The following is a 15,710-nucleotide window of genomic DNA, read 5'->3' as shown; positions in this document are numbered from 1 at the left end:
TAACTATAAAATTATAAATATAGTATCTTTTCTCTCTAGACAATTTGGGAGGTACAAAAATATAACAATGAATAAAGAAAAATAATATGTATTCTCACCAACCAGGGGCAAACGTAATTTACATTTGTATCATTTCTTCTTCCACTTACATGTACATATAAATGTGTATATGCAGTACTTTATATGCAGTACTTTGTATCTTATATGTTTTAGATCTTCCTATTCCATTTAACATTATAAATCATGATAATTGCACATAAAATATTTTTGAGAAATACAATTTTCTAATATTAATTTAAAATAACTTTAATCAATTTTAATTCTTTTTAAAAAAGCTTTTATTATGGAAAAATTTTTAACATACACACAACTAACAAACCAAAAACCAAACCCAGTACAGTGAACTCATCACCCAGCTTCAAAGATTATCAGCTCAGTCCCAACCTTGTTTCATCCATACGTCCTCCGGCTGCCATCCCTCCCATGTTATTATGAACCAAACCCTAGACAACATGTCATTCAATCTGAAAATATTTATTATGTAGATCTAAAAGCTGTGCACTCTTAGACAAACCTGATATTTTCACAATACCATTCTCACTCCTAAATAGAAGTCTAATATTTCCTTAATATTAAATGTAGAGTTAGTGTTCAAATTTCCAATTGTCCCATAAAAGTTGTATATTTTTAGTAGTAGAGCATTTATAAGGGTGGACTACAAAAAGCAAGACAGCCATAGACTTTTTATTGACAAATATAAGAGGTAGGTACAGGATGAGATAATACAGGGGAACATGGGCCTATATGGTCCATTGCTCCATCACCCAGAGTTGGGGGATCTGTAAAGCTCCCTCAGGCACAGAGATTAGGCAGAGGAGGAAGCAAAAGTGAATAAAGGCAACCCCCACTGGCCTTTAATCATGCTCCATGCCCCACATGATGATAGGACCTTTTTAAAGGAAGATTCGACCGGCCATGTTGTGTAGTTTCACCACCCAACCCCCACCATGGACAACCTCTCTGCTCCTGGGGAAATAGGCGTATCTTTCTCTACTGGCCTGGGATGGTTGGTCCAAGGCAATCATGAGATGGCTTATTCTCTCTGCCATAAAGGTAGAATCAGGATGACAAAAAAGAGAGGAAACATGAATCAAGTACTCTGGATAACTTAGTTTAAGATTGTTTCTTTCATGAAATGGTAGATATTGCAGGGACAGCTTGGGATAGAAAGTCAGAAAAAAAGTTCCCTTCTAACTCCTGCCCATATTTTCAGCACTCTCAGAACTATAGAATAACGAGTGTCCTGGTTACTGCTTCTGACCATCTTTAGGGTCTAATACGTGGTCTCGCCCCAGCCAAGAACACTGGTTTATTCCAGAGTTGAGGGCCACTGCCTCACTCTTGCCATCCATCTGGAAAAAGGTTTTTGGAGAATCTCTAATCTAACTTCTGCATTAGAATTCCACTTCATCCAAGCACAGACATGACTGTCCTAACCTCATGTTACCTCACATTGGCCATTGCGACCAGGAGAGAACACTGAGTTGATGTAATATTCAACACAAATCTTTCTTAGTGACATTTGCCATTATCTTCAAAGACTTAATTGACAATATTTGTCACTTGCCTATGCAAGCCCATCCAGGATTCTTGGAAGGTGGAGATAAATGACATCAGAGCTGTTCATAAGGACACTTATTATGGCTAATGACTCTTCATTTCCTCCATCCCTCTCTGTTCCTGACCCATTGTTTGCAATGTTCAAGAAGAGATTGATGAGCTGTGTTTCCAAGGGGGAACATCCTCTGAGACCTTAGATATTGATTAGTTTTGCTTATCCTTCAGAAAACTCTTGATTGTAAAAGTAAGGGCATGGTTTCTAAGAGGAGTGTTTTTCTCCCAGTGTTTGACTCTAGATCTGTGAAATATATTTCCTGTACTCATGTACAAGGTCTTGTTAGACAGCATAGTTGCTCATTGATTAGAAAGGATGCTTTGTTCATCCATTTGAGACATCCCTGTATTTGAGTCTTGACTGTGACTCTGGGCTCCCGAATTGTCTCCTTCATTCCTATAGTCCCCACTTCATCTATTGTGGGAGGCTAGCACCAACATACCTTCATGCATTTGGTGAGGATAAAATGGATCAAATTTGCAGAGCGCCTAGCACAGCACTCAGTCCACAGTAATGTTCTACCAGTGGTCAATAAACATGAGAGTAGCTTTCTCTGCAGAATTATTTATATTAAATATATCAACATTATTTTATTCTAATCCTTTTGCTTAGATTGTATATACTAGATTTTATATAGCATATCTTTTTAAACCAAAAGAGGCTAAAAAGGGTTTTGGCTACTGGCCATAGAGTTAACACTGATGTAATTATTAGCTTCTGCCAGGGTGATGCAGGGTCTTAATCAATTTTAATTTTGTACAGCTAGAACTGTTGATTACTTTTCAAATGTGATGAATTACAGCATTACTATTAGCCATGATACACATAAACAAGATATCAACCATCCAAAAAAGGTGTGTGATTTTGTTATTAAATTCTTGGGTGTTCCTTTTTCTAATTAATACAAAGGAAGTAACTACCTTGAGAGCCTTTTGCCCTATTTGCTTATAACCTGGTAATTTACATAAGTGGCAATTCTCAATTAACCAGAATGTGGGCCTACCTAAAATGCCAAATTCTTTAATTATTTGGAATAGTGTCTTGGGTTGGACACACACACACACACACACACACACACACACACACACACCATTCCAGAATAGCCCAGTCTCTGAGAAGGGTGATGGAGTAATCTGAACTGAAATAGATAATCCCTCTCTCTCTCTTTTTTTTTTTTTTTTTTTTTTTTTTGAGATGGAGTCTCGCTCTGTCTAGTGGCCGGATCTCAGCTTACTGCAAGCTCCGCCTCCTGGGTTTACACCATTCTCCTGCCTCAGCCTCCCGAGTAGCTGGGACTACAGGCGCCCGCCACCTCGCCTGGCTAGTTTTTCGTATTTTTTAGTAGAGACGGGGTTTCACTGTGTTAGCCAGGATGGTCTCGATCTCCTGACCTCGTGATCCGCCCGTCTTGGCCTCCCAAAGTGCTGGGATTACAGGCTTGAGCCACCGCACCCGGCCAATAATCCCTCTCTTAAATGCCTGGGATAAAAAGCCACTCTACAAGAGGATGTGGTAAGAGCTTACAGGCAGAGTTGTTCTGTCTGGAAGGGGGACACTAATTTGGAGGTGGAGAATCCAGCTGATCAGTTATTTAAATGGCCTATTCATCTTTACATATAACAAAAACATCCTGAATACTATTGTATACCATTCTTTTTCCATGCCTCACTCATAGTAACTGGTCAGCAAGGGTTGTAGAAAGAATAACCAGAAAGTTAAAGTAATACTCTATAAAGAGAAGAGGAAATTTTATGTCAAAAAACCAGAACACATAGATAGGCTTTGTTGGTACAATAAGCAGCTCAAAAGCATGTGCCTCTACCAAGAGAGATGAAGACATGGGCTGATCTCCAATATTGTGGTCACAGCCATCTCCGGGGCATTAATTATCTGGCTGCTTTGTTTGATAATAGGTGTTTTTGGAGACCTGACATCTCCTCTCACTTGAAATTTCTGCATATAAAGCATTTTCCTTTTTGAACAAAACAGACAGTAACTTGAATTACGTGACTCTGCATTTTGTTTAATATATTTTTCTGAGGAGTGGAAAACAGCTGTCAAAATTCAATATCAGTATTGGATCCTCTGTGTAGCATTTTATTTATTTCCACTGAAACTCAGACAATAAAATGAATGGGAAACCTTGACACCCAAGAACACAAAAGCGTTGGTTGGTGTCTTTCTTTCAGCATAGCTCTGCTTACTTCCTGCACATAAACTTTGCACCTCTAGTTAACATCTTACCACAGGCTGCATAAATAACTCACTTTGAACTGCCGGCTGCGAAAGACTGGCTTTATTATTAATCTTGGACTTTTTCTGAGACAGTGTACATTTCTTGGGAAATAAGAAGATTGCCTTCCTAGCTAACCATCCTCTTGTAGGGAACAGGACAGTGGCAGTCCCTAGGGCCCTCAGCTGGAAAGGAGGTGGAGGGCACAAAAGTTATTTCGGGGCTCTTGTGAAAAAGATTGAAATTTGGGTTCATAGGTTTCTGTTCCCCTAAACTGCTACCTTTTCTTTGAATTTTAATGCATGCTGTATTTTTCAAGTTATAAGAACGAATTTACTAGTGGTTTGACAGAAAACACCCCCTGTAAACACTGCAGGATAATCCTTACATTAGAGGGAAAGAAAAATTGAATATATAGGGCAAATGCCAATGGGACTCACTATCCTGATACAGAGTTGCTAAATTCCTTCTAATCTGTGTACGGTGTGTTGACAAGGCAGATGCACATAAAAATGAGAGCTACACAAACATGTCAGTTACCCAAAAACTGTATGTGTCTTTTTCTCAGATTAATTCTGAATAGCTCTGATAATAAATTGCAACTTTTCAAGGTATTTTCACACATATTCATTCACTCTAAATTGACTTTTACAAAATTGTTAAAACATTACCCACACCTTCTTATGGGGCAGATGAAAATTTCACTTTACAGATATGAAAACTTGGGCCTACCAAGCTTAAGTAATTTAGTTAGAATCACACAGAAAGTTGGGGGCAAAATCAAGACCTCTACTTAGGGTTCTTAATTCTTATGGTGGATTTGTTCCTTTGAAGGTAGTTTCAAAAGTCTATGACTACCTCCGAGGTTTTTAACATTAGCTTCAGGAAGTCTATGATAGTCCTAAAACCTGAAACATTTGTATATACGTATATTTCCTTGGAGATAGATAGATCTTTCCTTAGACGAAGTTCTAGCCCCTAATATGACTAATAAGCACTCAATTACACCAATTGATATGGTTTTGTTCTGTGTCCCCACCCAAAGCTCATCTTGAATTGTAATCCTCATAATCCTCACATGTCGGGACAGGGACCTGGTGGGAGGTGATTGGATCATGGGGAGGTTCCCCCATGCTGTTCTCGTGATAGTGAGAGTTCTCACCAGATGGATCTGATGGTTTTATAAGTGTTTGACAGTTCCTCCTTCCCATGCTCTCTCTCACCTGCCACCATGTAAGACTCACCTGCTTCCCTTTCTGGCATGATTGTAAGTTTCCTGAGGCCTCCCCAGCCATGTGGAACTGTGAGTCAATTAAACCTCTTTCCTTTATAAATTACCCAGTCTTGGGCATTTGTTTATAGCAGTGTGAGAACAGACTAATACGCCGATGTTGCATGTACAGCACAAACTCTCTCTCTCTCCACCCCCCACCAGTAATTGGTTGTACAACACTTAAGAACCCATCCACATCTCTCTTGTCTCAGGGAAGATTGATTTTCATCTACCATTTCCCCCCGGACAATACGTTACAAAACCCAAAGAGAGTCTGAACCATATAATGTAATTTGAATAAATTACCAGAGCCTTGTTTTGTTGTTGGAATCATAAGTAATAAGGCAACTTCTGCTGATGACTATGTTAGTCAGCTTGATTTCATCATTCTACATTGTAGGCATTGATCAAAATATCACATTTGTACATCATCAATGATATAATTATGATTTACAAATCAAAAATAGTATTAATAATAAAAATAAAACTTTTCAATGCCACAGAAAGTTGGGGGCAAAATCAAGACTTGCCTCTTTCTTTTTTAATGAGTGGATATTACACTATCTACCCACAGCAGTTGCTCTTTTTCTAGGCTGCACATCTAGCAACATGCTCATGAGTAAAGATTTATTTAGGAAAAAACTCATCTCTGTCCTACATTATTAGGCCCCATCTTAAAAGTATTGTATCCTTTCTCCCATTTGTATCATGGGGACAGATTTTGGAGTGATTCTCTCTGAAAGCTTGGAGAATGAGTCTTACATGTGACATGTCTCATTTCAGAGACTCTGGTCTAGAAGGTGTGGGGAAAAACAGTCATGGTGTCTGGAAAGTTAGGTTGCAGCAGGTGCGCACACAATCCAAACCCACAGCAGTCAGTTCTCTTTCCTCCAGCTTCGCTTGTATGCAGCATCCTAAAGCACCTTGTCCATCATGTTACACAAGAGCCTACAGTGTCCCTAATGCTCGAGCAATTACCAGCTATGCAGCCCACGCTACAGGGTCTTTGTAATCTGATTTAACATAATTATTTGACTTTCTCAATAGTCATATGGTGTTCTCTCTCTGTCGCTCTCTTCTTTATGTTATGTCTTCAACTATTCGGGAGGATATTACCCATAGCAAGATTTTTCAACCAGTCACAGAGTGTGATTTGCGGAGCCCCCAAGTCCTGCTTCCCCTCACATGTGTCTCAGTAGCTTGCTTGGTATACAGTAGTCCCCCCTTATCCTTGCTTTCCCTTTCCATAGCTTCAGTCACCCAGTCAACCACAGTCTAAAAATATTAAATGGAAAATGCCAGAAATAAACAATTCATAAGCTTTACATTGTGAACTGTTCTAGTAGCGTGATGAAATCTTGTGTTGTACTACTCCACCCCACCTGGGACGTAAGCCATTCCTTGGTCCAGTGGATCCATGCTGCAGATGCTCTGTGCCCATGAGTCACTTAGTAGCCATCTCAGCATATCAACTATTCTGGGATCACAATGCTTGTGTTCAAGAAACCCTTATTTTACCTAAGAATGGCCCCAAAGTGCAAGAGTAGTGAGGTAGGCGTATTGTTATAATTGTTCTATTTTATTATTAATAATTGTTAGTCTCTTACTGTGTCTAATCTATAACTTAAACTCTACCATAGGTATGTACACATAGAAAAAAAATAGTATATATAGGGTTCAGCACAATCCACAGTGTCTGGCATCCACTAGGGGTCTTGGAATGTGAGCCCCAAGGATAAGGGGAAACTATTGTATTGCAGTGTCTCTCTTAGAGTGAGAGGTCCCATTCTGTGCACCTATAATTCCCCGGAGGGTTGACTATTAACCTAAGTTCATGGTGCAGCAGCACAGAGACGCATAGCAGGGAGGACTCCTGAGGGCACAGGCCTTGGAAAGGAAGGTTGCCATAGGAGGGAAGACATACAAGATTGCTCAGGGATGCAGGTCTGAGGGAGGTATGGTGGCTGTGCCATACTGGGCTATTCCTAAGGGCCCAGAGCACCATCGGGAAGGGGCAACATAAACAGCTACTGAGAGGTACAGAGACTCACTTTTCATTTTTCCCTGGACCGATTTTGATACCTTTCCTTTCCCTGAAATGCTATACCAGTGAGTAGGGGCTCCAGGATTTCTACGTAGCAGGGGCTTAGGAGTGGAGGCTGGAGGGCATGGGCAAATGAGGCAACCTGTCTTGAGGCTACATTTGCATAGAAAACACATTATTGTACTTTAACTGTACAATTATTTGCGACTGCTTTGGGAATCTGAAGATGGAGATCGTGTTTCCAAACCACACTCTACAATTTTTTTCAAAACATATCTCAAGGCACATCCCTTGTAGGAAACCTTCCCCAAATTAATTCTTTCTACAATAAGAACTATTTTTCTTTCTCTATATTCCTTCAACACCTCCATAAATAAATTACACTGTGCTAGTTCACACTTTCAATATCTTAGAATTTTTCTCTAGACATGTCATTATATTCATGAGATGACAATCTCATTAATAGCAGGGATATCTTTTCCTTTCTGTGTTGTAAGATATTCCAGCATCTAATGTGCTTCTGCTTATACTGGGAGCTTAGTAATGCTTGTAGGATTGATGGGTAAACAAATGAGAGAGAGGAAAAAAAAAAAGAGATTTGGGAATTATAATACATGTTATAGACACAGCTTGAAATTACTAAATAATTTCATAATGCTTCCCTTCATTTTTGTTGGGAAAACACAGTAATGAGGCTGTCAATTAGCCACATAGGGTGGAAAAATGGAAAATGGGTATTCGTATGATACATAATTTGTGTACTCTTTTGAGGGAGCCACATACAGGAATAACCAGCACATGAGCTGACCACCTTAACAGCTAAAATCACAAGGGAAAAGATCGTTGTAGAACATGGTGCCTAGTGAGAATCAGGAGACCTGGGTTTATTCCTGTCTGTTCTGACTCATATCCTGGATCTGGGCCCGTTATTTTTCACAAAGTGTCTTTCAGGTAAATGAAACAAGTATGTATCAGCAAACTGGAGCATGAATATAGTGGGAAAATCACAGAATTTGGAATCACAAGACACAGGTTTGCCTCCAGACTCTGTTAATCAGTAGCTGGGTGACCTTAGGCTGCTTAACTTTCAAGCTTCCATCTGTAAGGTGGAGATAATATAAAGAGGGCTCCTCTAATTTGCATGCAAGGCTTTGGTGAAAAAGTAGTGAGGTAATGAGTCTGAATCATTTTGTAAAGTTTTAAGATTTATTTAGACGAAAGTGATTATAATTGACTTAGCACTATGTGAGACTCTGGGTAATGCAAAAGACCTTTGAGATATTTCATGATGTCTAAGATTTTTTTTTAAAGCTTTTTATTATGGAAAATTTTAAACTCATGAAACTAGAGAAAACGGTACTGTGAACCCTGTGTACACATCACCCAAGTTCAATATAATCATGATGTCTAAGATCTTGTAGGGAAAACAAAATATACACAATTGATTTAGGGAGGCAGCAGTGCAGGACAGAATGAGATCAAGAGGCAAAATAGATGACATCGATAAATTTCTACGTTATGTCGGAGTGTGAGGCTCATTGTGGGTTGGCATCTCTGGGAAAGGCACAGGAGCTGAGCTGGGCCTGTGAATGAACAGAATCTGGACAGGGATCAGGCAAGGAGACAGGAGTGATCTCTGCATCCTGGGCCAAGGTGCTCCTGGACTTGCTGGGGCTGAGGCAGTCTGTTGTCTGGTTTGCAACTGTGAACTCAGGAGCAAGTGCACACATTGCTTATCACTTACCAGAAGCATCGAGCAGCTCCTCTATCTGTGACAGCGATCAGTTTTGTTCCTTCATCCATCAATCAAGTAGTAATTGAGCCTACACTGAGCTAGGTACTTGAGGAATTAGAGAGGGAGAAGGTGGTTGAGTCTATAATCAGTTACTTTACAATCTAATACCTTCACTACCATTCATTAATTCATCACTCCAAAAAAAAAAAAAAAAAAAAAAAGGCTAGGGAGGCAGAGGATACAGAGATATAAGCAGAAAACTAGGATCTTATAGGGAAATATATCTGCTTCTGCTTCAGTCTGTTGTGAAGTTACATAGTATGTATCCTCTGGAAAACTCCCTACCCTCTTAAAAGGGTGACTGGGAGGAAAATAACATCATATCATAGTCATGCACCCATAAAAATGTTTCAGTCAACATCAGATTGCACACACAACAGTGGTCCCATAAGATCAGAATAAGATTATAACACTGTATTTTTACTATACCTTTTCTGATACATTTAGATACACAACTACCATTGTGTTGTAATTGTCTTCAATTCAATTGAAGGGTTCAGTGCAGTAATACTCTGTACAGATTTGTAGCCTAGGAGCACTAGGCTGTCCCACACAGCCTATGGGGGGAGCAGGCTATACCACCTTGGTTTGTGCAAGTATACTCTGTGAGGTTCACACAAGGATGAAACTGCCTAATGATCCATTTTTCAGAACATATCCCCTTCATTAAGCGATGCATGACTATATTTTGAAAACAGTACTGACCCCCTGGACATCCTGAAAGGATCTTAGGGATCCCCGGGAACCTGCAGAATATGTTTGGAACGTCACTGATATAGGAGAAAAAAGTTATCAGTTTGCAGTGGGAAAGCCCAAATTTAGATCCCCTCTGGTTTTAAGCAAGTCATTTAATCTGAGTTTTTTCCCCCCCATAAAATGGGGATTAACAGTGTACCCTTCAAGAGATGATCATGAGAAATATAAATGAATATTACTACCCTTATATAGTAAATATAAAATAAATACTACATAGGAAATATAGTATTGTCTAACAGCTGGCAATTATAGAGAAGAATGTTCTACAGCTGTCCTTAATGCCCAGAGTTCTTCATTCTGTCTAAAAATCTCTGCTGTAGCTGAAACCTCCAACCACTCTTGTTTGGTGCTAACAGAAATGAAAACCAGTTTAATATTGTCTTTATATTTAGTTTAAAAATCTGTGCATTGCTTGCCACTGCACATAGGTCTCTGTTAATATGGAACCAGTTCATCACCCATGATGGGGGTCCTGCAGAGCAAGAATGTTTCCCAGAATGGCTGATAATGGTCTCCTCAGTGAAAATTGAATGACCTCCTCTGTGGATGGTGACAATGAAGTCAAGTGCCAAGGGTGCTGAGTAATGAGTGTGCAATGTCATATTGCCTTAAAAGTACACATTGGGATTCGCATAACAAGGACTAAAGAGAGACATCCACTGTATACTTTCTCTGTGGGAACAAGGGTGGTCATATGAAATCTGGGACTTTTTTTTCCACAGGTGTTGTGTTAATATGGACTCAGTTCTTTGCACAGAGGTCTGTGTTAATATGGAATCAATGCTCGCCCAAGACAACAGAAGTACCTGCCACAGTGTCACTAGTGTCACTTCTGTACTTGGAATTCAGTCATGCAAGCCCTGGAAACATGATACCTCAGCTGTGCTGGCAAAAATGGGGGTGGCTGGCCCCTCCTGTTTGTTCATTTTGCTCTTTTCCAAATTGCAGTTTTGGCAGCATGCTGCTCTTTGGTGGAACTGAGGCTATAAGCCAATGTCCTAGCTACAAAGAAGGGTGGGAATTTGAGTTTTGATTCTTGGGAATTTCCCAAAATATTGAAAAGCTAGTTGAAAGAAATGTGGCAGGCACCCACTTCGCTTGACCTACGACATGATTTGTAGCTGCTGTAATTGGGGCAGTGAGCGGGGGTGCCTCTTTCAAAGATGGTTCTGCTAGGATTCCTACCCTTTTTCGATTTCCCACTTTTCCCCCCTATGATCTTCCTCTCTTTTTCTGGCATCTCTGCAGTCAACATATGTTCAAGTGTTTAACAGTTAAAAATGAATCCATCTGAAAATATAAACTATGTACCGATAGTTATCATCTCAAATGCTTACAGGGCCGGTGTAGCAATGTAATTGAGCTACGTTTGGCAGAGAAGATGGTAGGAGGAGTGCTGCTTGGTAAACTGGATAGTGTCTGAGGGCAATCAAGTTCAATACCATAAAAAACAAAACACATTGTGCAAGCCAAACAAAACAGATCTGTGGGCTAGACACATTTTTCATTATTCAATTAGCTTGGCACAGGTTTAGAGCTTCAACAACTTTCTTTTGGGTTCTTTATTCCTATCTCTTATGGACTTCTCATCTTGGTCTTGCTCTTATGGTCACTGGTCATGTCCTGATCAACTGACACTATTTGTACCACAAGGCCCAAACAACTTTTTGTTTTGGTTCTAAATCCTGAGATTAGGCAGGATCTTTCTTAGTTTGGGTTTCAGATGCATGCCTCTGGGATTCAGATAAAAATTGTTATCATGCAGATAGATAAGTGCCCCTGGGCACTATTTGGGGCACAGAAAGTCCCTAACTAGCAACTTCTTCTTGTAACCCAAGCTAAACTTCTATATCTCCCTTTTGTCTTACCCACCATTTCCTTGAGCTTCTAGGATTCTAGAAGCTTCTTCACAGTTTCACTTTTTATCACTCAACAGTCTGGTTGGCTGAGACCTTCAAACTTCCCATCCAGCTCAGGGAAGCCCAAGAGGAAAAGCTTTTGGTTTTACTATCTTTCAGCCAGTGATATGAAAGCCACCACTCTATGAGATTTCATTTACTCCATCTCCTAAAAAGTTGTACATACCCTGAAACATTAGTGGTTTGGAGGGAGAAGTTTTTGTTTGTTTTGCAACATCGGAGAGACATTTCTATGGTTTAATTTCTGCTTGTGAAAGCCCTGTCTTACCCAGTCCGACGTATGCCTTTAGTTTGCAGAAAGATGCACTGAGTTCAGGTTAAAAGTAGCTTTAATCAAGAAGTTTATTGTTTTCAAGATCTTGTACAGATTTTTCTTGAAGAGATGAAATAGAGCTTAGCGATTATCTAAGGAAGCAGCTTTCTTTTACAGTTAATGAGTCAAGGTAGAGCTGTTAAGCTCTCTGTGTAAGTTTAATAGGCAAAAAGTGGGGGGAAAACCCCACATTTACAGGTGTTCACAATGTGACAGACACTGTATAGGTCTTTACAGATGTCAGCACATTTCATCCTCACAAGGAACTCATGAGGAAGGAATTATTATTCCCATTTTACAGATGAAGAAAATTGGGACTCCAAGATACTCTATAACTTGGTCTAGACCTTATACTTAATAAATGCACAAGCTAAGACTCGAATCTACATCTGATTTGTTTTCTTCTATGCTTCAATTTTTTGTTAGAATCTGGACCTCATGAACCCTAATCTAGTGTTCTTTTCATGACATCAGAAGAGTTTAGTTAGCTTTTTCATTGCTTTCATTTTGTAGTTCATACTTTTTGGGTTTTAAGGATTAAGAGTGTTTACTTGTAAAGAACTTTGAGATGCATGTGGAAATTACTGACATCTGATATTACTTATACGTGGGAAGCAGGAATAGAAATGGGGGATAGGAAATGGAAAACAAACAAAACCTCCACCCCAAGGGCTAAGCATTGTCATAGTAACTAATGAACAACTGAGATATTCAGCTGCCTCCTTGGCCTCTCAACTTGGATGTCTCCAATGGGCATCCCTAAGCTTATGTGGCCACACTAGGACTCTGGGTTGCACTTGCTCACCCTCACCTTTCCTTATCCCAGTAAAAGGTCCTACCATCTATCCAGATATACAGCTTAAAAACTTAGGAGTCTCTTTCCATTATCCTGCCTTTACAAAAGACTCACCAGCATTCTAGTAAGTCTACCTAATAATCTCTCCTAATTTTACCTGCAAAATATACTTTTTGACCAAATCTGTCTAATTCTCTTTCTCCACTGCCATCTCTGTACTCTAAGCTGCTAGGACTCCTGCCTGAATTACCACAAGACCTTCCCCACTGCCCTCGAGGGGCTCCCATCCTTACCTGTGTACCTCTGAGCCTGAGACTCTCAGAGACCCTGCACTGCACTTAGAATACCATTCAAACTCCTTACTTTGGCTACAGGCCCTCAGAGATGTGGCCCTGCTGACGTCTCCTTCCTCCCCTCCTCTCACTCCCTCCCTTTCTTACTATGCTTGAGCTGGACTGGCTGCTTTCTGCTCCTTCAACCCTCTAAGCTGGTTACTCCATCAGGGCCTTGGGACTTGCTATTCCCACTGCCAGGCACACACCACTCTTTATTGATATTCCCATGGCTGGCTCCTTCTTATTTGGCATCTGTGTAAATGCCCTCTCCCCAGTCAGCCTTCCTCACCCTGCCTGAGTCACTCTGTAGCGCATTTCTCTGATTTGTTTTTCTCCTTTAGCATTTGCCACTGTATGAGATTATTTTGTTGGTCTATTGATTTGCTTGTCATCGCTCTCTCTACACGAATGTGAGCTCCATAAAACCAGATACTTTCCTAAGACAGTGCATGGCACATAGAATTAAAATATTAAACATGAAATAAAGATTTCTGGAATAAATGAATAAGCATATGCAAAGGCCTTTGGGAACACATGCAGTTCCCAAAAAGAAGAGGAGAGAACAATTATGACTACTTAGTAGACTTCCTCATTACCTTAGTTATCTGGGCAAGGGCAAGAAATTGCTCAAATCTCACAAATTTGGGAGACTAACAATTCTGACAAATTAGGGCTTTATAGAAGTTGAAGGTAAAGCTGGTTAATTTGAGGACTCTCCATAGACACAGCCCTTTCTCTAATATCCTAGTTAATAATAATCCTCCATCTTTACATCCTAACAGTGCATCAGGGAGGACTATGTCTTGGTTGTGGTAGTGAATAATAATGATAAAAAATAACACAATCAAATACTTATATGGTGCTTACTGTGCTCCAGGCACTATCCTAAGTGCTTTATACAGATTAGCTCACTTACTCCTTACAGTCACCTTGTGAGTTTGTGCTATTATTATCACTGTTTGCTGATGAGAAAGTGGAAGCACAGAGAGGTTAGGTAAGTTGCCAAATGTCACACAGTAAGTGGTGAAACTAGAATTTTGAGCCACAGTCTGGCTCTGTATTCTGTATTTTTCTATGCTCTGTAGCCTCAGCACACTTTCACCATCAGGTATGCAGGCTTGGGGATCAAACTTCCTCACTTCAGAAAAGTTGCTGTTTGAAGAGTTGCTGCTTCATTGCTGCTCTTAGATCTGGAGCCTGGAATTTACGCGGTGTCCTACCTATGAAATCTTTTTGTGGGGACAGGCCCCCTTTTATCTGTGCTTGTGTTGCAGGGGCTGTAAGTTTCTCATTTAGAGCCATTTACATGCTATCCGTGGGAAGACTGGCCATGGCTTCCCCTAGGAGAGATATAAAAATGAAGAAGCTATAGAAACCATCTTTTAAGAACTTAATGCTAATGAGCAGTTATCTTTTACTGCAAGTCTTTAATGCAAAACGCCAAGATCAACATTTTTTAAAATTAAAATTTCCTATGCTATTTCTTACAATGCTTATTTTCTTTCCATGGTTTCCACCTAATTGGTGTCCCGTACCTGTGCTGATGTTGAATGTTTTTCCTCCAACTTAACCTATAGATGATTTCTGGGGTGGGGGTGAGGATGGCGCAGAAACCCTTTGAAAAGGAGTGCAAAAGTTTATGTTCATGTGACTACATACATTTTTCAGGAAAGAGGTAATTCTCCCAATACTCTGCAACACAAAAAAGATTCTGAATCACGGAGCCTGGATGTACCAACACTATGTCTTGTGTGTATGTGTCTGGGTATGTGTGTGTTTCCTAGTAAAACTACAGTTTCATATCTTCATAGTTCAATTTCTTCTGCATAGTACTTTTCTAAGAATATGGCAGGAATTTCTAATTTTAAAAGACGTTAAGAAACAGAAGTCACAGTAAAAATCTAATGTGCCAAATAGTTTATAAGAAAATGCAGGAAAAGGATAAAGAATGAGCTCCTTGATACATTGTATATTCTGGTTCAAACATAATACACGCACAGATGCATACAGCACAAAACACACTAACTTTAATATCCTGCGGAGAAGGTAATTTGCTGGGTTACATACATGTGTGTTAAATGGGAGCTTCATTAGAGTAAGTCAGACCGAAAGAACACTTTCGCACAGAGTATCTGTATAATGGAAACAGGGATTTCTGAAAAATAGCTGCAGTTTTCCAGGTGACTTTACAAGGGCAGGATGGGTGTAGAGTAACTGGGAGAGACTCTCCTTTTAGAAACATTCTGGGCATGAAAGGCAGTTGTGGATCCAGCCAAATAAGCTGCAAACTTCCGGATGATTTATTTACTGCTTTTCTACATTTTGTGATAGTAATAAGGAAGGTGTTAACTCTAGCCTGCTAAATGTTTGAACCTGATGCATTTTGTAATCAGCAGAATAATGGTCCCCAAAGATGCTTACGTCTAACTCCTGGAAGCTGTGAATATGTTGTGTTATATGGCAAGGATAAACTAAAGCTGCAGATGGGAATTAAAGATGCCAATCAGCTGAGCTGTAAATAATGAGCGTACCCTGGATTCTCCAGGTGAGCCCAATGTCTGGATTCTCCAG

The 15,710-nt window shown here is 39.9% G+C and overlaps 1 protein-coding gene across 2 annotated transcripts in view; it reads right to left on the bottom strand.

Moving 5' to 3' along the window:
* The window catches only part of HTR2A (5-hydroxytryptamine receptor 2A), a 64,825-nt gene that overhangs the window by 6,092 nt on the left and 43,023 nt on the right, over positions 1 to 15,710 (bottom strand). The window lies entirely within an intron of this gene.

Source organism: Rhinopithecus roxellana, chromosome 18, assembly GCF_007565055.1.
Source record: "Rhinopithecus roxellana isolate Shanxi Qingling chromosome 18, ASM756505v1, whole genome shotgun sequence".
Classification (NCBI taxonomy): Eukaryota; Metazoa; Chordata; class Mammalia; order Primates; family Cercopithecidae; genus Rhinopithecus; species Rhinopithecus roxellana.
This window is presented reverse-complemented; position numbering and strand designations above follow the sequence as displayed.